At 38.7% G+C, this 27,459-nt stretch overlaps 1 long non-coding RNA gene across 1 annotated transcript in view; it reads right to left on the bottom strand.

Annotated features, from left to right (window-relative positions):
• The window catches only part of LOC107546353 (uncharacterized), a 105,441-nt gene that overhangs the window by 40,127 nt on the left and 37,855 nt on the right, over positions 1-27,459 (bottom strand). The window contains exon 2 of the long non-coding RNA XR_001604118.2: positions 14,590-14,655. This is a non-coding gene — a long non-coding RNA (uncharacterized LOC107546353). The remainder of the gene's footprint in view (positions 1-14,589; positions 14,656-27,459) is intronic.

Raw genomic sequence — 27,459 nt, 5'->3', positions numbered from 1 at the left:
TATAATTTTAAAAGAAATCATTAGAGTTTTTTACCTGACTCAGTGAAAGTCATTTTGGTTCGATGTTACTTTCATAACATTATCTGATATGTCTGAGGGATAATTATGTTTTATAGTTATAGAAGTTAAAGAAGTTAACAAAGCTACAACATAAAATGGTTTAAATTAAGATGCTATAAAATACAGAGGGAAGCCACTGGCCAGTAAAAATAGTCTGTGATGGAAATGTCTTGCAGTACAAATGAGTTACATCAAAGGAAGAAAATGCACATTTACCTCATCGTAATGTAATTCCTTTGGACAGTTTGTTTAATCACCATGTAGCTCCATGTGATATAAAATACTGGTATGACCTAAAATGTTGAGCTCGTCATAAACTAAGTTCAAAAATCTTAAATTAACTCAAGCATTTAATTTGTTTAGTCACAATGATAATTAATGTTGGTTGGTCATTTTGTATGAAATGTTGGTCAACTCTCACACCCTACAACACACGTGGCTTAGGGGTGAGGGAGGAAGAAGGTTTAAGTGCAGCCCTGACCCCTCTTTCCAAGGAGCACATTTGCCCTGCCAGTCTCAGAGTCACCTCCAACTTAGGGTGCTGGAAGCTGAACTTGTTATCTTTCTTCAAAAACCCTCTCTACCTTCCCATCTTCATCAATGGGATTGCCGTCCTTAGTTTCCCAGACAACAACAAAATAAGACCTTCTCAATTCCTCCTCCGAGTGCTGTTTTCCTAACTCTCCATCTCTCATTCTGTCACTCTACCCATTAACCTATGAGTCAGCAAGCTTATTGATTCTACCTAATAAATGTCCCTCAAATCCAGATGCTCCCATCATCCCCCCTTCACGTTCATGGCCTCTTCCAGAACCTTTACTCAGTTCCTCATTGCCTGTGAGCTGACTAACCACAACAGCCTCTAAATGACTCATGTCTGGGGTTCTCCTCAGTTCACACCTCATTCTGCCCACAAAGTTGTCTTGTACAAAAATATACCTCATTGTGGGAAATCTCAAAAATGTCTGTGAGCTCCCTGTTGTCACTTGGTGTGATATAGCAAGATCTTCAACATTTGACTGCAGTCTACCTCATCAGCTTCATATTCTGCATGAAGCCTGCCCTTTACATTTGCAGGGCCCAGGCAAGAGCAGAAATGGAGGCCCATCTATCACATATATGAAGATAAAAACTTATAAATGAAGCTTGTAAACTGTTGAATAGGTTCAAGCCTTCTATCTTAACAAATATAACTGCTTAAAGGACTTGGAGACCTCGGCTGAATTTAGAATTCTTGAACTCCTCCAAGTTTCACATGGGAACCAGCAGCATAAGAAGGCTCTGGGCCACCACCTGCACCCTACTCCCTCTTCTTCCACTCTTGGTTTCCCTCCATGAACAATCTTCTGAGCAGGCTGTGGACACCACTAGCTGATGTCAGAGCTCAACCACACACCCTTGCAGACAGCCACACCTTGGCCCTACTCAGGGTCTAGAGATGCTTACAATCACCATGTATTCCTACCGTCAAGAGAACTGCCGGGAGACGAGGCCTGCACAGACTGTGCAAGTGAGCTTGGTGGCCATCCAAGCTGGTCATTCTGGGGTCCTTGGTAGCTAGACCACAGGGAGCATGGGCTCCAGGTTAACACATTACCTCTGCCCCATGGACCTCTGGCCAAGAGCAGGACCCAGCATAAAGGTCCCTGTTGCTCAAGTCTAAGGACAATACATGGGTTTGAACTGAGTGGGTCCACTTAAACAATTTTTTTTTCAATAAGTACTTTACTCAGTAAATATTTTCTTTTCCTTATGATTTTCTTAATAATATTTTCTTTTCTCTAGCTAACTTTATTAATAAGAATACAGTATATACTACATGTAACATACAATATATGTTAACTGTTTATGTTATCAATAAGATTTCTGGTCAACAGTAGGCTATTGGTAATTAAGATTTGGGGGAGTCAAAAGTTATACATCTATTTTTGACTGTATGGGGATGGGTGCTCCTAACCCCAACACTGTTCAAGGGTCAACTGTGTTGTTGTCCAGCACACCTCACACCCAGCAGCACAGAATGCCTCTTGGTTTCTGGAATATATGATGTCTTTTCACCTCTTCTTGTCTGAACAAGCTATAAGTGAAGTCTTTTCTCAGGGAAGTTAGACACATCTCTATAGCTCCTTTTTCATGTTTCTAACACTCCTCTTCCCTAGTGGACTCTGAGACCCTGGCTATTCCCTCCTCTTGTTTGAATCTCCCAAATCTAAGCAATGCCCAGTACTTAGTACACTTGATAACAGGGTATAAATTAATGAGCAAATTAATCAATTAACCAGTCTATTCCTGTCTCCAGCCCATCTCTGTTTTTCTCCTCCTCAATTTCCATTCTCATGACTGGATTTCTAAATTCATCAGGAGTTCCAGAAGGAAAAAAATAAAATATAACTCTATTCCACTGATGAGGGTGAGACAGCTCTTTACACAAGGACATGGAGGCAAGGGAAACAAGAAACAGTAAATGAAGGATCTAGATCCTGAATAATAATAGTGTCATAACATCTAATTCTTAATTATCCCATAGGGTTAATTCTAGAATGGGCAGGCTGAAAAGATTGCTTTAATTATCCTTATAATTTTATCTACAATATCCCTAATAGTTTGTAGAGTGTTCTAAATTAACAGCATGGCATGACATAGCATAATATAGTGGTGTGTGGCCTTCCACCCAGAGTATTATGTTTCTGCATTTAGAAAGTGGAAGTGATAACAGAACCTTTCTACTTACCTCAGAAGGTTAGTGTATAAAGAGGGTCTATACCATCCAAGTGCTTAGAACATTGCCCAGTGCTCAAAAATGTTAGCTAATTTTCTTTTCCTGAAATCTCCCTTCCCTTCCCTTCCCTTCCCTTCCCTTCCCTTCCCTTCCCTTCCCTTCCCTTCCCTTCCCTTCCCTTCCCTTCCCTTCCCTTCCCTTCCCTTCCCTTCCCTTCCCTTCCCTTCCCTTCCCTTCCCTTCCCTTCCCTTCCCTTCCCTTCCCTTCCCTTCCCTTCTTCCCCTTTTCTTTTTCCTGCCTACCTTCCTTCCCTCTTTTCTTCCTAAGAGAGTAGATCTTAAAACTCATCACAAGACATTTTGTAACTGTATGAGGTGATGTATGTTAACTAAATGTATTGTGGTGATCATTTCACATTATATACATATATCATTATATTGTACACCAGAAACTAATACAATGTTGTAGGTCAATTATATCTCAACAACAAAAAAGAAGAGAATTATGGACATTATACATAATATAAATATCATGATGGTATGCACTCATTAAAATAATAATGAAATATTATGATGTATATAAAGAATTTTATGATTCACATGATACCAACCAAGGACAGTGGATATCTCCATCATCAACCTCCAAATGTCAATGTCACAAATACTGTACAACCTACTTTGCCAGCTTTGAAATTATACAATTGAGATTGTTTTTAAATTCTAAATCCTTTTTTTCTTTTCTTCAAATTTTACACATAAAATGAGATTCTACTAATATTTACTAACATTTAAATCACACTTTTAAAATTCACAGTTTAAAATTCATGAAATTTGACAGGACTGTGTATTTTTAGATGCTTTCTTAAATTTTCAACATTTTGACTATACTGCCAAGCTTTACAATGTAGAAGTAAAAAAGACAAATTGCCAACACACGGAGAGGGTGTAAAGGAAGAGAGGGAACAATTAGGACAGAGCCAGGCTAGCCATGGACCACAGCTGTGTCATCTTTCCCTAGGACACACAGCTGGGCTCCAGTCTCAGTTTCCTCCATGTGACCCAATTCTGGCAGAGGAAATGTAAGTCAGAGTGATGGCTGCCACTTCTAAGCCTGGCCCTTAAACACAAGCAATCCCTCATGCTCCTTCCCCTTGCAAGGTGATGTGGAAGCCTTGTATGAAAAATAGCAAAGCCACAGATAAAAGAAAGCTGGTTCTCTTAACTGTTGCTTGCAAGGGTGCCATCCACTAATCAGGAACACACATTATGTGACTGAGAAATAAACTTCTATTGTGTTCAGTCCTTGAGATTTCAAGTTCATCTGTTGTACAGTGGCCAGGGTTACCATACATAATATAAACATAGTAAATTATCATCAAGAAGTACCACTACCTTTGATGCATAAATTATTAGCTTGGATTGGAATAATATGTTTCAGGGGAGTTAGCATTTACTTTTCCATTGCTTACACATGCTAATATTAAAAGTCTGCCTGCAGCCCAGCCAGTGTGGCTGAGTGGTTAAGTGTCAACCTAGGATCCAGGAGATCTCGGTTCGATTCCCGTTCAGGGCTCAATCCCCGGGGGGTGGGGGGGGGATGCAGGAGGCAGCTGATAAACGACTATCTCATCACTGATGTTTCTATTTTTCTCTCCATCTCCCTTCCTCTCTCTGAAATCAATAAAAAAAAAAAAATTTTTTTTTAAAGTTTGCCTGCAAACTTTTTTTCTTTCCTTATTACATCAAGAACTTTCACCTTTTCACTTAAAGGAAACACTTTATGGCTTCTCTTTGGCATATCCGAATTGCCAGCATCACTACTCCTGCACTTTGGGGCCATGACTAAGGAAATTAAGGGTGACTTGAACACAAGCACTGCGCTGCCTTGACAGTGGATCTGATAACCTAGAGGGCCACTGCGTGACTAAGAGTGAGCCTCTACAACGTGGAGACACTGGACAAAGGAATGATTCACATCCCCATGGGACATGGTGAGATTTCATCACATTACCCAGAATGGAGGGCTATTTGAAACTCATGAACTGTTTGTTTCTGGAATTTTCCACTTAGTAATTTCAATCACGGTTGCCCATGTAGCTGAAACTGAAGATAAGGGAGGGCTACTGTATACCAGCCAGTTACTTGTGGCCCCTACGTAAAAACTTCAACGGGCAATTTTGAAACCTGCATGGCTTGATCCATCCACAGCACTGCGCCCTACCGACTGTCCTCTCCTTCTTCACACTTTCTCCTCTCCTGGATTCAATGAGGATGCTTTTTCCTGTTTTTACCTACCTCTCTAGACACCACTTCTCTGATTTGTCCATTAAATACCGGTCTTCCCATATTCCATCCTCAATAACTTTCCTTCTCATTCATGGAACTTTCTCTCCAGGTGACGCTGCCCCCATTCCAACGCTTTAAACTACAACCAACATTCTGCTAATGTCCCAACCAGCACTGTCTCTGGAGCAAGGGTCCCTGCTATGTTGCCTCTTGGTTGCTCCAAAAGCCTCCGTGACCACTGTATCCAGCACTGGGGATGGCTGTGTGGAAAGGAACGTGCTTCTGTCACCATCCCTGTGCTTCTACCTCTCACCATAAATGAGATAATGTCCCTTCCTCACTGTTTCATGCCCTATTTCTTCCTCAAAGGAAAAGTTACAAATTTTGTTGGTCAGCTCTTGAACACTCATTGAGCCGATTTTAAGAATGGGTGGGTACTGGAAATACTGAGGGGACACTATGTAAAGTATATGATTGTTTAACCACTAAGCTGTACACCTGATACCAATGCATAATACATACATACAAACAGACAGAATAATCAAACAAACAAACAAATAAATAAAATGAAAATATGTGTTAAAAAGAAAGAAAAAATGAATAGGGTCATTGTTTCTCAGAGACAAAATGGGGTTCCACCCACTTTGTTGCCACTTTCTAATTCAGAGGTAACTTTCTGCCCAGGTCTTGCTATTATAAGGTAAGTACTCCTGGGCAGGGCCTGGCCCTGGGGACAACCAGCCATCCCACTGCTTCTGGTCTCCTGAGTTACAAAATGCAGCATTGGCTTCCCAGATTCAGCTATCTCAGGTTGAAGAGGGAAGGAAAAAGCCTCTCTTGGGTTCCCAGACCTAAACCTCATCTGTGGGTTTGCTTTGGGGGACAGGATATTTACCTGTTTGTTATTAAAGCAGTGCTTTATGTCTTATTCCAATTTTTTTTTTCCTTATGTATACACTTCTGTGTTAGAAAACTATGCAAGGGAAAAGGGCATTAAAATCCCACCCCACCCAGGTACATCACCAGCCTTTTCTTTTCAAAGTGAATGGCACTGCCCAATCCAAGTGGTCCCAGCCTCTTCTTTCTCCCATATCCACAGTCAGCTACCTTGCCCTTCCAATTATTTCCTAGTAGAATTTAAATATGTCCTTCGCATCTTTGTTTCCTTAGTTGAGGCTCTAGCACTAATCACCTTGATGTGTAAACTTGATCCTTTCACTCTCCTGCTTAAAATCTTTCTATCGCCCCAAAGCTTCCAGGGCAAAGCCCAGCTTCTTTGCATGACACAGGCCTCTCCAGTCTCATCTCCTTCCACCCTCAGCTGTAATATCCAAGATGCACTAAACATGTGACACGTGTTCACATCTCTCTGTCACTGCACTCATTGCCCTCTTTGTCCATCTCTTCTTGGAAACCATTTCTGACTACCTTCTTACTCCACTTACTTATTCACTGCTTCTGTGCTCCCATAGTACCCTGAATATTCCTGCGTCTCCCAGCTAATCCATAATGTCCTCTGCATGCCCATTCTTGTATCTCTTGTTCTTAGCACAGGATAGGCCCTGGGTGAATGTTTGCTGAGCAGATGACTGAACAGAGGTGAGAATAAAAATGACGTTGCCAGAGAGGCAACATGAACACGTAGTGATAACCACAGTTCTGGAGTCAAATGTCTTCTGTGAATTTAAATATTTGTTAAATAAACTTCCAGTTAACATTGGGGTTGAAAAATAAATTATCGTTCCTTGCTGTAAAATGGTGCTTAGAGGAAATCATTTGATGATCAACTTGATCAAACGATTGACTGTTTATTTGAATGTTAAGATCACTGCCATAAATAAAGGCTGTTCTTTAACTATTACAAAAGCAGAAATCAATGTTCACTATATTCACTCAACCGCACAAGTGACAGCTACGGAACATGAAGCCACACTTGATTTAGAAGCCATAACAATCTCCTGGGGAGGGACCCAGTTTTCTTTTAGAATACATGACTTTCCACTTGTCATCTGACTCAAATCTCCTACAGAGTAGAAGAATACTGAAATCACTGTTAACTAAAGAAATTTATTACGGTCTACCTCCTTATGAGCCACATTTTCTTGTGCAGGCCACCTTCAAATTCTTCCTTTCTGTGATCATTCGAAAAAATTAAAATTATTGAGTAACCCTGATAAGACTTGGAAATTTGAAAATAGCAAATAGATTAGGTAGAATAGCAAGTGAATACTTTTTATTCTGATATTTAATGTGTGTTACCAGGGCGAGAAACAGGTGATAAAGAGGAGAAAACAAGAGAAAGAGTTTTCTATCCAATTGCCTTACAACGTTTATTGTAAATAACACTGCAACTAACAAGAAAGTTCAACACAAAGCAGGCGTGGATAGAGAAGCAACTTGAAACTTTTAAAGCATGCATACAACTTTTTGAGGGCAATTCCACAGATAGGAAAAGGAAGGCTCACAGAAGTTAAGCACTTGGTTCAAATCTGATAGCCAGAAAATAGAAGAGATGTCAATCAGCCCAAGGTCTGTTAGACATAATTATCTTCTCCCTACACCATTATCTAATCATTATGAATGTTTCTGTTTTTTCTGGTATTGCCTCTACACAATAAAGCTACCTATTCTGGAACCAGGCCTTCAAAGAAATTGTAACATTCAAAATTAAACATTAATATAGCTCAACATAAAAAAAGCCATATGTGAAAAACCCACATCAAACATCAAACTAATGGTGAAAGACAGAAAGCTTTTCTTTAAGATCAGGAAAAAGGCAAGGATGCCTACTGTTGCTACTTCTATTCAACATAATACTTTTTTATTACTGTTGAGTTGTATGAGTTCTTTATATATTTTGGATATTAACTCTTTATCAGATATATGGCTTGCAAATATTTTTCTCATTTCTTTTGCTATGCAGAAGCTTTTTGGTTTGATGCAGTCTCACTTATTTTTTCTTTTGTTGCTTATGCTTTAGTTAGTCAAAAAGTACAAACTTCTATTTATCATATAAATGTGCACTAGGGATATGATATACAACATAATGACCATAGTGAATGTAATATATAACATTACAACCATGCTTATGATACATAGGAAAGCTGTTAAGAGAGTAGTTCCTAAGAGTTCACATATCAGAGAATTTTTGTCTTTTATTTTTTTGCATCTATATGAGCTGATGGATTCTAACTAACCCTACTGTGATAATCATTTCATGATATATGTAAATCAGACGATCATGTGGTACACCTTAATCTTATATAGTGATGTAAATCAATTATTTTCAATAAAACTGAAAAAAAAAGAAAACTTAAAAACAAATATTTTACTGGAAGTCCTAGTGAGAGAAATTAAGCAAGAAGAAGAAATAAAGGGCATCCAAATTAGAGGGAAGAAGTAAATGTATTTCTGTTCATAGATATGATCTGACATGTGGAAAACCTTAAAGATCCCATATATGACAACTGTAAGAATGTATAAACAAATTCAGCAAAGTAACAGGGTACAAAGTCAACACACAACAATCAGTTGCATTTCTATACACTAACAACAAACACTCCAAAAGGAAAATTAAGATAACAATTTCCATTTACAATAGCATCAAAAAGCATAAAATACTTAGACATTAACATAACAAAGGAGTTGAAAGACTTGTGCAATGAAAACATCTGAAAGGAAACTGAAAAGACATAAGTAAGGGAAAGAAATTCCATGTTCATGAATTAGAAGACTTCATATTGTTAAGATGTCAATATTACCCAAAGCAATCTACAGATTCAGTGTCATCCTTACCAAAATTCCAAAGATATTTTTTACAGAAACAGAGAAATCTATCCTGAACTTCATATAGAATTTTAAGGGACCCTGAGAAGCCAAAGAAATCCTGAAAGAAGAGCAAAACCACAGTTCTCAGACTTCTTGATTTCAAAACTTACTACAAAAGGACAGTGATTAGAACAGTGTGGTACTGAAATAAAGACATATAGACTAATGGAGTAGAATAGAGTCTAGAAATAATCCCTCACATATGGTCAAATCCTTTTTGAAATGGGTGCCAAGGTCATTCCATTGCAAAAGGTCAGTTTTTTCAATAAATGTTGCTGGGAAAACTGGATATTCACAAGCAAATGAAAGTTGGACCGTTACCTAACATTATACACAAATATACTTAAAATGGGTCCATGACCTAAATGTAACACCCAAAACTATAAAAATACTCTGACAAGAAAAAATAGGACAAAATCTTTGCAACACTGGGTGTCTTAGATATGATACCAAAGGCACAAGCAGTAGAGGACAAAATTTAAAAATTGGACTTCATGAAAATTTAAAAATGTTGTGCATTAAAAGACACTACCAACGTCACTCCAATAAATTCAATTAAAATGAAATAAATAAATAAAATAAAATTTAAAAATGACACTACCAACAATAAAAACACAACTCACAAATCTAATGAACAAAATAGAAAAAGATGCATGGATACATGGAGTAGACTGACAGCTGTCAGAGGGGAGAAGGGAGGGAGGGTGGAGGTGGGCAAAGGGTGGGGAAATAGGGACATCTGTAATAGTGTCAACATTAAAGAAAAGTTAAAAACATAATAAAAATAAAACATACATTGAAGCCTAAAAAATACAAAAACAAACAAAGAAAGACAACTCACAAAATGGGATAAAATATTTGCAAATCATCTATCTGATACAGCGAGACTACTATCTGGAATATATAGAGAATTTTCTGAAACACAACAAAAAACAGCCCAATTCTAAATGGCTAAAGAATTTGATAGACCATTCTCCAAAGAACATAAGCAAGTGGCCAACAAGCACATGAAAAGATGCTCAATATCACTAATAATTAGGGAAAAGCAAATTAAAACTATGATTACTACAATCCTAATAGTCACACCTATCGGGGTGACTATTATTGAAAAAAAACAAGAACCAGAAAACAAGTTTTGACAAGGATGTGGAGAAACTGAAATGCTTGTGCATTGTTAATGGGAATGTAAAATGGTAAAGCCATTTAGAAAACAGTATGGTGGCTCCTAAAAAAGTTTAAAATAATTACCATGTGATCCAACAATTCTACTTCTGGAAATATACCAAAAAAAGTGAAATCAGGGTCTTGAAGAGATACTTCTACACCCATGTTCATAGGTGCATTAGTCACAATAGCTAGAATGTGGAGAAAATCCATGTGTCCATCAACGGATAAATGGATAAACAAAATGTTATCCACAAAATGTGGTATATACATATAACATAATACTATTCAGCCTTTAAAAAGAAGGAAATCCTGTCAAAAACTACAACATGTATGAAGTTTGAAGACATTATACTAAGTAAACCACACCAGGCAAAAAAGAGACAAATACTGTATACTTCTACTTATAGGAGGCATTTAATTAGCCAAATCACAGACACAGAAAGTAGAATGGTTGTTGCCAGGCACTGGGGGAGGAGGGAATGGGGAGCTATTGTTTAACAGGTATAGAGTTTCAGTTGCTCAAGATGAAAAGCATTCTGGAGATGGATGGTGGTGATGACTACGCAATATAAATGGCACTTAACTGTACACATGAAAATGGGTAAGATTTTTTTTATTTCGTGTTATGTGTATTTTACCACAATAAAAGAAATGGGGGGGGGGAGTTAAACAAATTAAACATTAATCATCTGAAAAACAAAAACAGTCCTTTAAGAAACAAGTACTAGAAGCACCACATATTCAACCATCAAACTCGCCTTTAGCATCCCCAACATTATTTTTCAAAATATTAACTCACATCAATTCCTGTTTATTTATCTACAAACTTCTATTTTTTAACCTTATACTTCTTGAAAGCAGGCCTCAGAATCACATCACAACCAAAAGTAACGTAAATATGTGAGTAATTAGAAAGTAAAGTGAAATATCAGGGCAATATTGTACTGGTTCATAATCGGGAATGACATGAGGCATAGCTGTGACTTGAGGCAAGCTAGAATCTTTCTTGTAACCATTAGCTCACAGTCGGTCCATTAGGCTCTCTGTGATCTACAGCATGGCCAATCTTCTGGTTTTGACTATTCTATTTTTCCTGCTGGTATTTCTACTCCCACGATAACTTCTCCCTCTAAGCTAGTTATTTTCTGTTTCTCCTCTCTTTTCATTCCTCATTTGTTTTTGCTTTGCATTCACGTAGTTATAAGTATGTCACTACGCACTGGAGGTCACTGGGGAGAAAAGATAATCTACATTCATCTCTACATTGCTTGTTCTGTATGCCCTAACAGGATCATGGACATATTAAATTTTAGCACGATTAGGGACTTTTACGATCACTGAAGGTGACAGAGATTAAGAGATTTGGACAAGATTATATGGGCAGTTGGTGACTGAACTGGGATTTATTTATTTATTTATTTATTTTAAATTTTATTATTGTTTAAAATATTACAGATGTCCCTTTTTCTCCCCAATGACCCGTTCCACCCCATCCCATCCCCCTCTCCAGTCCCTCTCCCCACCATTGTCCATGTCCTTGGGTTGTGTATATATGCATATAAATTCTTTGGTTACTCTCTCCCCCTCCACCCACCCGCCCTCCTCCATCCCTCTGACATTCATCAGTCTCATCTATGCTTCCATGTCATTGAGTCTATTCTGTTCATCAGTTTATTAAGTTCTTTAGATTCCACTTATAAGCGAGATCATGTGATATTTGTCTTTCGCTGCTGAACCAGGAGTTTTAATTCCTTAGATCATGGCCAAAAAGCTATGGTTAGTAACTACCATATATACTTTTTCCCCCCTCTATTTATAGATTTGGGTTCCTAGGTTTCTTCAGAATTTTAATTTGTCCTAGGAAGCTCCAAGAAGCTAAGCTATCTTTTCTTCCAAACTTTTTTCTCCCATTTGCTGTGAAGCTCAGGAAAGAATCTGGGCTGCAGCAGAGGCAGCTGGGCCCAGGAGATTCTGCGTGGGGGTGGGACGGCTGCGGACCTCTGGGTCACAAGCCTCGGCCCTGATGGCTGCACAGTCTGTGATTAGCCTGCATACTTGTATAATGAAGATAAAATTCAGTTTGTATTTAATTATTGTTTTGAAAATGTGGTGGCTTTAAATAATTTGCCAATGGTATTTTAAAAACCCTTTTCCTTTGATTTCTATCCCTCTCTTTAATGCAGCAATTAAATACCACTGATTAAGGTTCACAAATGGAAAACATGAGCAATACTCATTAAAAAATATTGTAAGAAATGTTACAATGAACCTAACAGCTCCTTCCTTCAGAGGATACTGAGATTAAGGAAGCATGGGGAAGCAAAAAAAAAGGAGTATTTAGAAATTAACAAGAATGTCAGGTTTCAAGGCCCCAAAGAGAAGCCAGAGGAAAGAATCAGAAGGAAAGAGACATTTTATCCTTGAGAAACAGGGACATTTAAGAATGAAAGAGACAGAGGAGCGGGAGACAATAAAAAGACAGCAGCTTTGACTTCTGCCCCCCCTGGGCCTCCACTGTGTCCTATTAAAGGCTGTCGGCATCAGAATATCCAACAAAATTCGTCAAAGATGCTTTCAGGAAAGGAGGAAGAGTCCGTTAGACTATCTGGGGAGGCTCCTGGACAGAACTTGTGAAACTATGAATTCCAAGCAAGTTTCAGCCTAAAGAGACTCCGGGTCACACAGGACAGAATTCTTCTCTCTGAAATTCTTCTGCGCAACTTCCCCTTCTCCTTTTCTCTCCTTTTTGGCTTGATTGCCTCCAGTTCACACATAGTTTGCCTACCTTGTGTTATTCATTCATTTTTTTTTTAACAAACATCGAGTCCACCCATGTGCTTAGGCTCTGTGCTATAACCTGAGGATTCTGAGTCAAGGGACCCACCCAGCCCTCCCTAGAGGCTGACAGCTCAGCAGGAATGCTGGTTATTAAACAGTGAACAGGGGCCTTGGGGAGGGGTTAACTCTCATGGGGCAGGAGAGGGAATGGTGTGCAAGTAGTTAAGGGAGAATTCACAGAGAGGGCACTTTTGATCTGGGCCTGGCAGGTAAGTAGGAAACACTGCAAAGGCAGAGTGAAAATGAGAGCCTGCAGATTTTAAGATCTATGATTTCCTTTATGTTCCAAAAAAAATGGATATTTTAAAACTCATTAGATGGGTTGATACATCAAAAGCTCTTAATTATTTTTTATTGATCTACTGTTGAGATTAGTTTGGAGTTTGGACATATGGTGTTTTCAATCATTAAAAAAGATTAATTTGCTTATTATGAAGTAGACTCTCATTCTGTCCTCCAGCATTCTTCTAGAAACTGGACGTCTGGGGAACTCTTGCTTCAGTCAGTGAGATTCTTACTTCCCAAATGTTTTGAGAGTATATTACAGAGTTCAGTCAACTCAGCCACATCAGGCTCCAAAGCTCCAAAGCTAGTTCCTAGCTAAAGTTTCTCTATTATTGTTACTTCAACCAAGAAGCAGGTATGTGGCTATTTGACTTTTGATTATATTCCCAAATAAGATGCACAGAAAAAGCAGGCATAATAGATAAAGCAATTTATAGTCCAGAGCTCTCAAATTATTTCTATTAACAATTACGAGTCTAGTGGTCATGCTTCTTGAGGTTCAATGGTCTCCTAACCCTTGTACTGAGGGTGTTATATTTTCTTTCCATAAGGCTTCTAAGTGGGGTTATAACCAATGCCTCTGGTTATAACCAATGCCACTGATGTTAGCCAGTTTTTTCTCTATTATTGTTGACATCTATTTCATTGGCACCACTGTTTATCAAATCTGGAATATTTTTCGACTACACGCAAAGTACTTTCTATGTAAAGATTGGAGCTCCCATAAAAAATAAGAGGCTTTAAACTAGAGAATCGATGTACAGAGCATCAATCACTAATCTCAAAGGTCTACAATCCCAAATCCAGCAATTGCTATTTATGTGAACCTGGGTTTTAAGTACTTATTTGTGTCTCAGCTTCCTTATATGTAAACTGGGGATAATAAAACTTTTTGGATTCTTGTACAGTTTAGCATGATAACACATGTAACATATATAGCTTAGCAAAGAACTGATCCATAGAAGGCACTCAATAAATGACTATTTATTTCGTTGGCTCATAATAGAATTTTTTAAAAAGCCAAAAGTCTAAAGACACAGAATAAAATCTAATGCTAGGATTTAGTAAAAATGGCTCTTCTTTATACTTGCATTCTTTACTAACATAAATAATTCTTGAGATACGAGAGAAAAAAATCATTCAAAAATAAACATAAAATAACTGAGAGAAATCAGAAAGTATGATATTGTATGAATAGTGAAAATTATATTTACAACATGCATCTTAATTGTAAGTTAATGAAAGTAAAAGGGAGTGTCATACATGGTTATTTTACTTGGAGTCTATATCAGGGTGGATAAAAATAGTCAAATTTTCAGAAATAATTATTCAGCATTCAATAAACATTTGGGTTAAAGTGCAATTTTTCCCCATGCAATTCAAAATATAAAAATCAAATCAACCTACCTTTGGAGCAAACAACGATCTTGTTCAATGACTTCCACCCTCTATAAAGGCTTGCTAAGCCCACAGCTAAAGAGTAAATAAAATGTGAGCATCTTAGGAACCAAAATAAAGAGAGACAAAGTTAATACTATTTCAATTCATTAAATCGCTTCTGACAGATAACATAACACTTCCAACTGCTAATTAATGTCATTCTGAGACACCAGGAATTGATAAAAATGTTCACAGTGAAGTTCAATCTGTTCCTTTATGAAAATTATTTTGGGCCTAACATGCACCACAGGATAATTGGATAATGATAGAAATGGGTGTCCAGCTGGCTCTACCAAAAGCTCACAAACCAGAATGTCTCTGTCTTCCCTCTAACCCAAGGGTGACTTTCAGGGGGTGTTAAATATGAAATCTGCCATCAAAAGCAAAACAAATGATAACACACCTGACCCACTTTTTGCCTAAAACCAATTTTCCAGAGAATTTAGTGAAAAAGTAGACATAATAAAAGATGTCTGCTGATGTGCCCTCATCTCAACATTTTTCAAAACCTGAACCTCAACAGTCTCTCCTCCATGTTCCATCGCCCATAGTTAGTCACAAATATTTTCAAGACACATAATCTGACAAGAAGCCTCTGGAGATGCCTCACAATATAGTAAAAGAGACCAGTAGAGTAACACTTTCTCTTCACATTTTTCTTAAGTCAGATTTTCTAAACCAAGGAAATGATTTTGATTTGCAAGACCATTAGCCACACTAGCAAATTAAGTTCATCAATCACAGTAAAATGGGACGATATGGAATTTTTTTCATACTGAAAGTAAGTCTGAGGGCACTAAGGAAAAAGTTGAGAAATGGTATCCTATTACCTAAAAGATATTTTAGCTCCTGAGAGGACCTCATGACTCATAATGTGGGGAAATGAGAACTTGAAGACACATTTCCAGCACACATTTCAAAGTGCTTCAGCACTTATAATTCTCATCAGTTAAAATTACTAAAATCTACATCCTTCCTTGTGCACAGGATGCCTCACTCAGTATTGTCAAGAGCGTTCTAATGGTCAGCCAGCCTGTGATGAGTAAGAAAGACAGAGTGCATGCTCACTGATGAACCACTAGACTTCAAATGTTTCCAAGCTAACAAAGTATTGGAACACATTACTGACAATGTAAAGCAGAACCAACAACTTCATGCAGCCAAGATGCTGCTACTGGAACTTTCTTGCATTCATGCCATTAGTCAGTCACAGCCTCTCATTCAAGCTCTTATGTTAGTCATTCATTAACTCAACAACTATGCCGTGAACCAGCCACTGTCCTGGGCAGTGGGGAGTGAACACAGTTAGGGTGCATTCTGTGGTCTGGAGCATTCTGTCTAGAGATAAAGACAAAAGAAGTAAATAGGCAAATATGACATGCAGTGACAATGCAGAGAAACAAGAAATTGTAAGTGTGGTGCACACAGGAAAGGCACCAAGGTCACCGTGGAGGAGGTCATGTGAGCCAAACCATGAACAGGTGGTTGAAAGAGTGGCGAGAAAAAGGTTGCTTTTAAGCAACTGAAACAGAAATGAAAGAAAGAATGGCCTGTTCTTGCATTCTCAGGGCCACCAAAGGTTCAACAAGGCTGTAAGTTAGGGTTGGGTAGACAAAGGAGTGGCAGAAGAGGTCAGCTTGGGTTAGGTTTTGAAGGGTTGGGTATGCCATGCCAAAAATCTAGGCTTTTATTAAGGGCGATGCAGAGAAATTCAAGGGCTTTAAGCAGGAGGATGACATGATCAGATTTTCATTTTAGAATGATGACAGTTGGGATTTTGAATTGATGGAGTAGATAACTGGCAAGCAGTTGAAGAAAGATTGCAGTAACCCAGCCAATAAATGAAGATGGCCAGAAGAAGGCTGAAGCAGTAGTGTTGGAGAGAATGAAACAGAATCAAGATATATAAAGGTAACTACACACACACACACACACACACACACACACACACACACAAATGCAGAGAACAAAGCAAATTTGGGGAGATGGTTGGGAAATGCTATGTCCAATTTATAACAGGCTGAATTTGAGGTCAATATTAGCCTCTTAAATGCAATTAGTCAGTGCACAACAGTGAGATATCTATCTGTATCTCACAAGCTGGTCTGAGGTGGATCTAAATTTGGAAGGCATCTCTAATGCAAATGACTATTCAAGGGGTGGTAGAAATAGCACAGGTAGAAAGTGTAGCATTAAGAGAGAAAAGAGAAGATGAAACAATAAGGAACACCAACATTTTGGAAATGGGCATAGATGGCTGAGCATAAAAAGAGTTGAAGAAGAAGAGATAGGAAGAAACTTAAAGAGTAAGCCAAGGATGAGCACTTCAAGAAGGCAGTCAAGGTCAAATCAGCAAATGCTGCCAAGTCATTGATTAAGATAAAGACAGAAAAGTGCAATGGATTTAATAAAAAGGAGATGGATGATAGATGAGTTGGAGACCTTGGTTGTACAAAGGCTCAAGTGGACTGAATTAGGATGCATCTAGGAGGGGAGGAATTGGAGGTAAAGGGTGTAAAAAACATTTTCATGAATTCTGAACATCCACTTCTGGAAACGTATACCAATGAAAACAAAAAATGTCAGCTGTGGTATAACCATGTGGTGATGAGCTCTAGAATAAAGCCAGGAGGATGGATGGCTGCAGGGAAGTGAAGGCGAGGTTCACTGCTATTGATGAGGTCAATGAACCAAAAAGCTAGCATGCTGGGCAGTTCATCTTTGTGGACACTGAAGTTATTTCAGACTTGGAGTAGCAGAGAGGCAGGAGCCAGAAAGCAAAGCCTTGATGACACGAAAGGCAGAAGTGAGGACAGCTCCAGACAGCAATGAGATAGTGGGTCTTATAACCAGGCAGCATGAGCCTCAAAGGGAGACACTGATAAGTGGAAGAAAAATAATTATCCTTAAAATGCACACAGGAAACAGAGGGGTCTCAACCCTGGCTCCAGAATCTGAGAACGTTATTCATTCAAGAAGTACTTCTTGATTACCTGCTAGTCTAGGGTCCTGCTAGATCCTAGGAAGATTCTAAGTGAAACAATCACATCTGGTTTCTGTTCTCACAGAACCTGTAGTGAGGAGGCTGCAGGAAAAGTGGAAGCCTTGAGTTGGAGGAAGGTGCCAGTCAATACCTAGAGGTAAAGAGAACTTCCACTGAAAAGGAGGGCGAAAGAAGGGATTTTTGTTTACTAAGGAATGGGTTTTCCATAAGGCACAGTGCACAGGTTTTGGAGGAAGGAAATGGCAGAGCCTGGGCCAGGGGAAGAAAGTACAAAGCAGGCTGGCCATACAGAAGTAACTTACCTTGGGGGAACTTTCATTTTGAGAAGGAACTAAGAATGTCAGGGGTGTGCAGCCTGCAGGAATTAGTTAACTGGCCTTGGGGTTTCCAGTGGAATTAGACCCAGATGAGCAGGTCCTGATTAATGGGGCTTCTCTGGAAGCTAAGGCACAGCATTAGCTTCTGGGACCTAGTTCTATTTTACAAAACCAGCCTAGGCCTGGTTAGATTGGAGACCTAAAGAATGTGAGTGCAAGACCGTGGGAAGCATGAGATATTCCCCAATGTCAGTTACAGAAAGAGCCCCTGGTGCTCAGAAAGAAGCTGGACCTTCTGCAAAGGGGCCAGGCAGTTCTAGATCGTGTTTCTGAAGGAATCCACTGACCTTGGTCCTCTGTATCTTTCTAATCTTTGTATCTCCTTTGAATGCTTGTCTTCGTTATTTCCTACACCAAATGTAAATCTCCCTCTGAGATCTAGTCTCTATTGATTCCTCCCTAATAAGCAATGTGCTCCCTTAATTTTCTCAACTATCATGGTCTTGATAGTCACCCCATTCTCACACATTCTGGCCTGACCCAAGATGCTCCTTTGTAGTAGTTGGCAATATATTTTCTTGATCTCCTTTGTTGCCTGAGCATACACTAAAGAAAATAGTCCTTATCTTTCTCCTGAAACCTATCACTCTGCCCCTCTTTATAAAGCTTCTGAGAGCCACTCCTTCCTGTCACCCAGGGTCAGAAGAGCAGGATATAAAAAGATGCCTCACCATCTTTACCCAAATTTTAGAAGAAATTATATGAGACTTTCTCCAACATCTTCATTGCCTTCATTTATCTTTTATTCCTCAAGACAAACCTCTGGCTACTGTATCTCGTCAGCTACCTTCCTGTTTCTAGCTAGTTTCCTCTCCAGAAACACAAAGAGATCTTTTTTTCTTGACTAATATTTTGATCATATCATGTTGCTATGAACTGAGTGCTTTGCACACTCTAAAGTGCTTTTCAAATTAGATATTCTTATGAGTCAAGATGGTCCTCTGGGCCCTGTAGTCTTAGCTTCCTTCCTGGTGGTTTCAAGGCCATCTGCCAGTTTCCCAATTATTTCTTCACCTCCTACAATCTTTCACTTTCCTGCACTCCAATAAAACAAATCTTCTTTTGGTAGTTTGTTTAATCTTTCCATTCCCATCTCCTTATCTCCTTCCCCACCGCAGCTGGCCAAGAATGATTCCCATCATCCATCACTGTGACCTGTTTTCCTGTATTTGTTCTCACTCAAATTCCAACTCATACAAATAATTTTGCCACACCAGGTAGAAAAGATGAACATGTGCCTTTGCCCCAAACACTTATCTGGGACACAGGTTAACAGAGAGCAAGGAAACAAGGAGAATGAATGTTCAGTGCAGCCCTTGGAGTAATGTCAGCATTTACAAAAGTTGCAAAACACAAAAAATATGAACCATGAGAAAAATATAAGCATGAATTAGTTTCCTCTTCATTTGCTTGCAGACCAAATCACAGATGTTTTTATTCTTTGCCCTTTGCATTGGCACCCACTGCCTGATAAACTTCCTCTTGCCAGTGCTGTCTCCCTGTGGGTAACCGTCCATTCATTCAGCTGCAATCTATCACTCCTTTCACTGTGGGCTCTGTGAGGGCTTCCACACTTGTCAGTCTTGTTTTCCAAGGCTACAAATTATCTGTGGGAAAAGTACAGTTACAAATAGCCTTCACAAACTTTGCTGATGAAGAAAATAGATCATCTCTCTTCTGTTTCAAAGTGTTGAAATATAGAGTATTTCAAGATTTCAGTAGAGTAGGTGGAAGCAACACTCATCTCCTCCCAGGACCAAACTGGAATACAACTAAATTAAAGAACAATCATCCTGAATAATCAACTGAAAACTAGCTGAAGAGGAGTCTTATAACCAAGAATTTACAGAAGAAGACACACTTAGACTGGTAGAAAGGGCAGAGACGTAAAAATGGCTGGCTCTGCTCCCACAGTCAGCAGCTGAGGTTCTGAAGGGATACCTCAGCTGAAGCGGGTTCCCCTGAGAAGCACGGACCCTAAACCTCAAGCTGGGCTCCCCAGCCCAGAGCACCAGAGTCAGGAAGAAGCTCTCACATAATATCTGGCTGTGAAAAGCCAAGGGGTTTCTGCTTGCCAGGGAGAGATGGAGTTTGCTGGAGACACAGGCACCCTCTTAAAAGGCCAATGCAAAAATTTCATTCCCAGCCACTCAGCTTGGGTTCAAGGAGAGGGAGGTGGAGCAGACTAAAGTCACCTGAGAAGTCTGGGTTTGTAGCTCTGGGGAGGAATCTGGGAAAACAGCCAGGATCCCTGTGCTGAGTCATTCTCCAATATGGCAGTTGCCATCTTCCTTGGGTGGAACACTCCCCTCAGTGTGAAATCAGCCTGGAGGGAAGCAATTGTCCCACCTTCTGGACTCCCTGTCATTAGACCCTGGAGATCTTAGGCCCTGTTGAGGACCCAGCTGCCTTGGCCAGGGTGTAGAGGTTTAGGCAGACTCAGGGTATAGAGGTCTGGGCAGATTCTGACTGGCTTTGTGGTGGGGGCCATTCCACCCACTTTCCCATAAATCTGACTGATGATTCCCCCTTATGGGAGATCCGATAGAATCACCCTCCTGGCTTCCAGAAAACTCAACCTCTGGGCTCTGGAGGCCCACCAGCTTGATTCTTAGTGGCTCTGCCCTGCTGAGGTTGGAGAAAAATCTAGGACAGACTGAGTTATGTGGCTCGGGGGGGGGGGGGGATGACCACATCTATCACCTTCCCTGAAGCCTCAGCAGCACCTCTCCCTCATGAGAGATACACTAGCCCCATCATCCCAACTCTGCCAAAAGCTCTTTCAGTGACTCAGCCTAACAGACAGCTGGCAGGTGGAAGCAGGAGAGGAGGATCTCATCAGGGTGCCTTGGGTCTTTTGCTGACCTGCCCCAGGGCCTGGTTCTGGTAAAGGCCAAGCTTGGTGCATAGCTTGGTCCTTCTCATGTGTATCCAAGCCAAGTAGAGGCAGCCACAAACTGTAGGTCGCTTGTAGCTCCAAGCAAGTTGCTGAAGACCAGGCACAGATAGTGTCTGGCATAGGCTGGCACCAAAGTCCCTTCCAAGAGGTCCAGAACCAATACACCCAGTGGTGAGCTTCAGAAAACACCACAACAGGATCCAATAAGCTTCACAAACATATCTAAATGGAGATCACAGTGGGCAATAAACCCTGCTGAGGAAAATTCTGCTTTGTGTGGTCAGCTCCTGCACAGCAGCTCACACGCAATGGTCAGGGTTGAGCCCCACAGTCAGCCAGCCTGAAGGTTGATTCCATGCACAAATGGGCCAATAGCAATCAAGACTCAATTACAACAGGAGGGCCCACATAACCCACACAAAGGACATCCTAGACCACGTAGCTCAAGTGATCAAGGAGATGACACGACTGGGTCCCACAGGACATCTACTACATAAGGCCACTCCATGAAGACTGAGAGTCATAGCAGATCTATTTAATACGTAGAAACAAACACAAAGAGGCAGCCAAAATAGGGAGACAAAGAAACAGGCCCCAAATGAAAGAACAGGAGAAGTCTCCATAAGAAGAGCTAAATGAAACGGAGGCAAGCAATTTATCAGATATATCGTTCAAAGTAATAGTTATAAGGATTCCCAAGAAACTTATTAAGAACTACAACAGCATAAAATAGAAAATAGAAACCATTAAAAAATACCAGCCTAAAATAAAGAATATTATAACTGACATCAAGAATACACTGGAAGGAAAAAATATAGGTTGGATTAAAGGGAATCAAATCAGAGATTTGGAAGGCAAAGTAGAAAAAACACCCAATCAGAGCAACAAAAAGAAAAAAGAATTTAAAAGAATGAGGATAGTTTAAGGGACCTTTGGGATAGCAGTACCAGAAGGAGAAGAGAAGTAGCAATGGATCAAGAACCTATTTGAAGAAATAAGGACAAAAACTTCCTTAACCTGATGAAGGAAAAAGACACACAAATCCAGGAAGCACAACAAGATAAACCCAAAGAGGCCCACACCAAGACACATCAAAATAAAAATGGCAAAGGTTAAAGACAAAGAGAGAATCTTAAAAGCAGCAAGTGAAAAGCAATTAGTTACCTACAAAGGAGTTCCCATAAGGCTGTCAGCTGATTTCTCAATAGAAACATTTCAGGCCAGAAGGGATTGGCATGAAACATGTAAAGTGATGAAAACTAATGATCTATGACCAAGCCTACTTTATCCAGCAAGACTATCATTTAAATTTGAAGGTGAAATAATGAGTTTCCCAGACAAGGAAAAGCTAAAAGAGTTTGTTACCAGTATTACAAGAAATGTCAAAGGACCTGACTTAAGAAGAAGAAAACAAAACAAAACAAAAAAAACACCAGAGGAACATAGTTAAAAGAATAAAATGGTAATAAATATGTATCAATAAATCCAATCAAAAGACATAGGGGTAACTGAATGGATAAGAAAACAAGATCCATATATAGGCTGTCTACCAGAGACCCACCTCACAATGAAAGGTACATACAGACTAAAAGAGTTAAAAAAGATATTTCATGTAAATGAAAATGAGGGGGGAAAAAACTGGAGTTGCAATACTTATATGACAAAATAGACTTTAAAAAAAGGCTATAGTAAGAGCCAAAGAAGGCCACTACATAAAAGTAAATGGAGCAATCCAGCAAGAGAATATAACCCTTGTAGACACTTATGTATCCAACATAAGAGCACCAAATATTCATGGACATAAAGGGAGAGATGGACAGTAATACAGTTATAGTAGGGGATTTTAACACCTCATTGGCATCAATGGATAGATCTTCCAGACAGAAAATCAACAAGGAAATGGTGGCCTTAAATGACACACTAGATCAGATGGACTAAATTGATATCTTCAGAGTGTTTTGCCCCAAAGCAGCAGAATATGCATTCTTTTCAAAGGCACATGGAACATTTTCTAGGACAGACCACATGTTAGGACACAAAACAAGTCTGAATAAATTTAAGAAGATTGAAATCATATCAAGCATCTTCTCTGACCATGATGGTATGAAACTAGAAATCAATCACAAGAATAGAACTGAAAAAACACAGACATGGAAGCTAAATAAAATGTTACTAAACAATGAATTGGCTAACAAAGACATCAAGTAAGAAATCAAAAGATAGTTTGAAACAAATGAAAATGAGAACACAACAACCCAAAATCTAAGGGACACAGTAAAAGCAGTCCTATGAGGGAGATTCATAGCATTACAGGCCTATCTCCAGAAAAAGAGAAAAATCTCAAATAAGCCATGTAACTTTACACTTAAAGGAACTAGAAAAAGAATGACAAACAAAGCCCAAAGTGAGTAGGAGAAAGGAAATAATAAATATCAGAGCAGAAATAAATTAAATAGAGTCTAAAAAACAATACAAAAGATCAATGAAACCAAGAGCTGGTTCTTTGAAAAGATAAATAAGATTGACAAACCTTTAACCAGACTCATCAAAAAAAAAAAAAAAAAAAAAAAAGAGAGAGGACCCAAATAAATAAAATCAGAAATGAAGGAGAAGTAAACACCTGAGAAATACAAAGGGTTGTAAGACAATATTGAAAACAACTACATGCCAAGAAATTGGACAATCTGGAAGAAATGAATAAATTCCTAGAAACTTAAAATCTTCCAAAACTGATTCAGGAAGAACCAGACAATCTGAATAGACAGATCATACCTAGTAAAATCAAAGGAGCAATTAAAAAAAAAAAATCCCAACAAATAAAAGTTCTGAACTGGATGGCTTCATAGGTGAATTTTACCAAACATTTATAAAGAACAAACAAACAAACAAAAAACTAACACCTGTCCTTCTCAAACTATTTCAAAAAATTCGAGAAGAGGGAAGAATCCCAAGCTCTTTTTATGAAGCCAGCATTATCCTAATTCCAAAACCAGATGAGGACACTTCAAAGAAAGAAAATTGTAGGACAATATTCCTATGAACATAGATGCCAAAGCCTTAAAAAATATATTAGCAAACTGGATCCTGAAATACATTTATAAAGGTAATACATCATGATCAAGTGGGACTTATTCCAGGGATGCAAGGTTGGTGTAATATTCACAAATCAATAAATGTGGTACAACACATAAACAAAATGAAGGACAAAAACCACATGCTCATACCAATAGACGCAGAAAAAGCATTTGATAAAATCCAGCACCCATTTATAATAAAAGCTCTCAGCAAAGTGAGACTAGAGGCCATATATGACAAACCCACAACCTACATAATACTCAGTGGGAAATATTTTTCTGATATATCAAGGGAAAGAAAAGAAAAATAAGTAAATGGAACTACATAAAACTAAAATGTTTTAACAAAGCAAAGGAAACCATCAACAAAATGAAAAGACAACCCACTGAATGGGAGAACATATTTGCTGATACATCTGATAAGGGCTTAGTGTCCAAAATTTATAATGAATTTATAAAACTTAAAACCAAAAAAACAAACAATCCAATTAAGAAATGGGAAAAGGACATGAAAAGACACTTCTCCAAAGAGGACATGCAGATGGCTAATAGACATATGAAAGAATGCTCATCATCACTAATCATCAGAGAAATGCAAATTAGAACCACAATGAGGTATCACCTCTCATCTGCCAGAATGGCTCCATCAACAAATCAACAAATGACAAGTGTTTGTGAGGATGGGGAGAAAAGACAACCCTCATGCACTGTTGGTGGAAATCCAGAATGGTGCAGCCACTGTGGAAAGCAGTATGGAGGTACCACAAAAAATTAAAAATAGAACTGCTTTATGACCCAGAAATTGCACTTCTAGGAATATATCTGAAGATGCCTGAAACACTAATTAGAAAGAATATATGTACCCCATGTTCACTGCGGCCTTATTTACAATAGCCAAGATTTGGAAGCAGTTTAAGTGCCCATGAGTAGATGAGTGGATAAAAAAGCTATGGTACATTTACACCATGAAATACCACTCAGCCATAAAAAGAAGGAAATCTCACCTTTTGTGACAGCATGGTTGGATCTGAAGAGTTTTATGCGAAGTGAAATAAGCCAGTCAGAGAAAAACAAGTACCACATGATCTCACTTATATGTGGAATGTAATGAACAAAATAAACCAAGTGGAGACAGACTCATAACAAAGAGAACAGACAGATAGCTGTCAGAAGGGAGGGGGTTGAGGGCTGGGCGAGAAGGTGAAGGGATTAGCAAAGGGGAAAAAAAGAAGACTCGTGGCCACAGACAAGAGTATGGCGATTGCTAGAAGGAAGGGAGGTTGGGGGCAGGTAGAAACAGGTAAAGGGGAAGACAAATGATGATGGAAGGAGGCTTGACTTAGGGTGGTAAACACACAATACAACAAGGATATGATTTTATTGACTTTTTTTAGAGAGACAAGAAGAGAGAGAGCAAGAGAGAGAGAAACATCAATGAAAAATAAACTTCGATAGATTGACCCCGTACACACCCAGACTGGGGATCGAACCTGCAACCTTGGTATGTGCCCTGACTGGGAATCAAACCCACAATGTTTTGGTGTATGGGACAACACTCCAACCAACTGAGCCACCTGGCCAGAGCTGAAACCTGTATAATTTTATTAACCAATGTCACCTAAATAAATTTAATAAAAAATAGAATAAAATAAAAAAATTTTATAAAGTGCTAAAATATATATATAGCTAAAACAGCTGCTAACATTACTCAGTCCCTTCATTAGGTTTTCTCACTAGTTTGGGGGCTGCTCAGTACGACAGGTTGAAGCATAACGCACTGAAGTCTATTCTCAATGTGATAATCAGCAATATGAAAAGTTACCATCAGTTTCCAAAGATGCTTAATTTATGTCTGAGAAGGTGCAGAGTTTTGAGGCAGACATACTAAACAACTAATGCAGTCATATTATGTTAGCACAAACATTCTGCCAGGATGGAAATAACTGAAGTGTCAGATAATGTGTTTCCAAATAACTGAACTCAAATATTTATTCTATAATTCATTCATTTATCTAACACTTCTTGAGCACCTACCAAATGCTAGGTAATACTATAGGTACTGGGGATACAGCAACATTAAAAAAATTTAAAAATATCTGGCCCTGGCTGGGTTCCTCAGTTGGTTAGAGGATTGTCCCCATGTGCCAAGACTGTGGGTTCAGTCCCTAGTCAGAATACATACAAGAATCAACCAGTGAAGGCATAAATAAGTGGAACAATCAACTGATGTTTCTCTCTCTCTCAAATCAATAAATAAAAAATTAAATTTAAAAAAATCTCTAATTTTTTTTTTTTTTTTTTTTTGCAAAAAGACAATAAGCAGATACTGAGTTCTAATAGAGAATTCTTCTTCTACCTTAGTCTCTGGAGGTTGTGACGGTTAATTTTTAAAAATTTTATTTTTCAATTACAGTTTACATTTAGTATTATTCTGTATTAGCTCCAGGTATATAGCATAGTGGTTAGACAATCACATACTTTACAAAGCTTTCCCCCAGATATTTCTAGTAATCACCTGGCATCATAGATAGTTATTACAATATTATTGACAATATTCCTTATGCTGTACTTTATATCCCCATGACTATTTTCTAACTACCAGTTTGTACTTCTCAATCCCTTCACCTTTTCACTCAGTCCCCCAAAATTTCCTCCCCTCTTGCAACACCAATCTATTCTCTATAAGTCTGTTTCTCTTTTGTTTGTTCATTAACTTTGTTCTTTAGATTCCACATAGAAGTGAAGTAATATAGTATTTGTCTTTCTCTAACTTATTTCACTTAGCATAATACCATCTAGGTCCCTCCATATACTGTTGCAAATGGCAAGATTTCATTTTTTTTTTATGACCCTGTAATATTCCATTCTACATATGTACCACATCTTTATTCAGTCTATTGATGGGAACTTGGGTTGCCTCTATACCTTGACTATTATAAATAATGCAAGGGTGCATATATTTTTTCAAATTAGTGTTTTGGGTTTCTTCAATTATATACCCGGAAGTGGAATTTCTGGGTCATAAGGCAGTTCCATCTTTAATTTTCTGAGAAAACTCCATACTGTCTTCCACAGTGGCTGAACCAATCTGTATTTCCATCAACAGTGCACAAGGGTTCCTTTCATTCCACATTCTTGCCAATACTTGTTTGTTGATTTATTGATGATAGCCATTCTGACAAGCGTGAAGTCGTATTTCATTGTGGTTCTAATTTGCATTTCTTTGATGGTTAGTGTGTGGTGATTAATTTTATATGCCAACTTGGCTGTATCAGGGTGCCCAGATATTTAGTCAAACATTACTCTCGATGTTTCTGTGAGGGTGTTTTCTGGATGATATTGACATTTAAATTGGTAGATTTTGAGTAAAGCAGATTACTCTCCATAATGTGAGTGGCCTCATCTTATCAATTGAAGGCCTTAATAGAACAAGACAAATTTCCCCTAAATGAGAAAAAGTTCTGCCAGCAGATGAGGCCTTGG

The sequence above is a fragment of the Miniopterus natalensis genome, chromosome 1, assembly GCF_054644295.1.
Source record: "Miniopterus natalensis isolate mMinNat1 chromosome 1, mMinNat1.hap1, whole genome shotgun sequence".
Classification (NCBI taxonomy): Eukaryota; Metazoa; Chordata; class Mammalia; order Chiroptera; family Miniopteridae; genus Miniopterus; species Miniopterus natalensis.
Note: the sequence above shows the minus strand (reverse complement) of the source record. Positions and strands in the feature narration are given on the sequence as shown.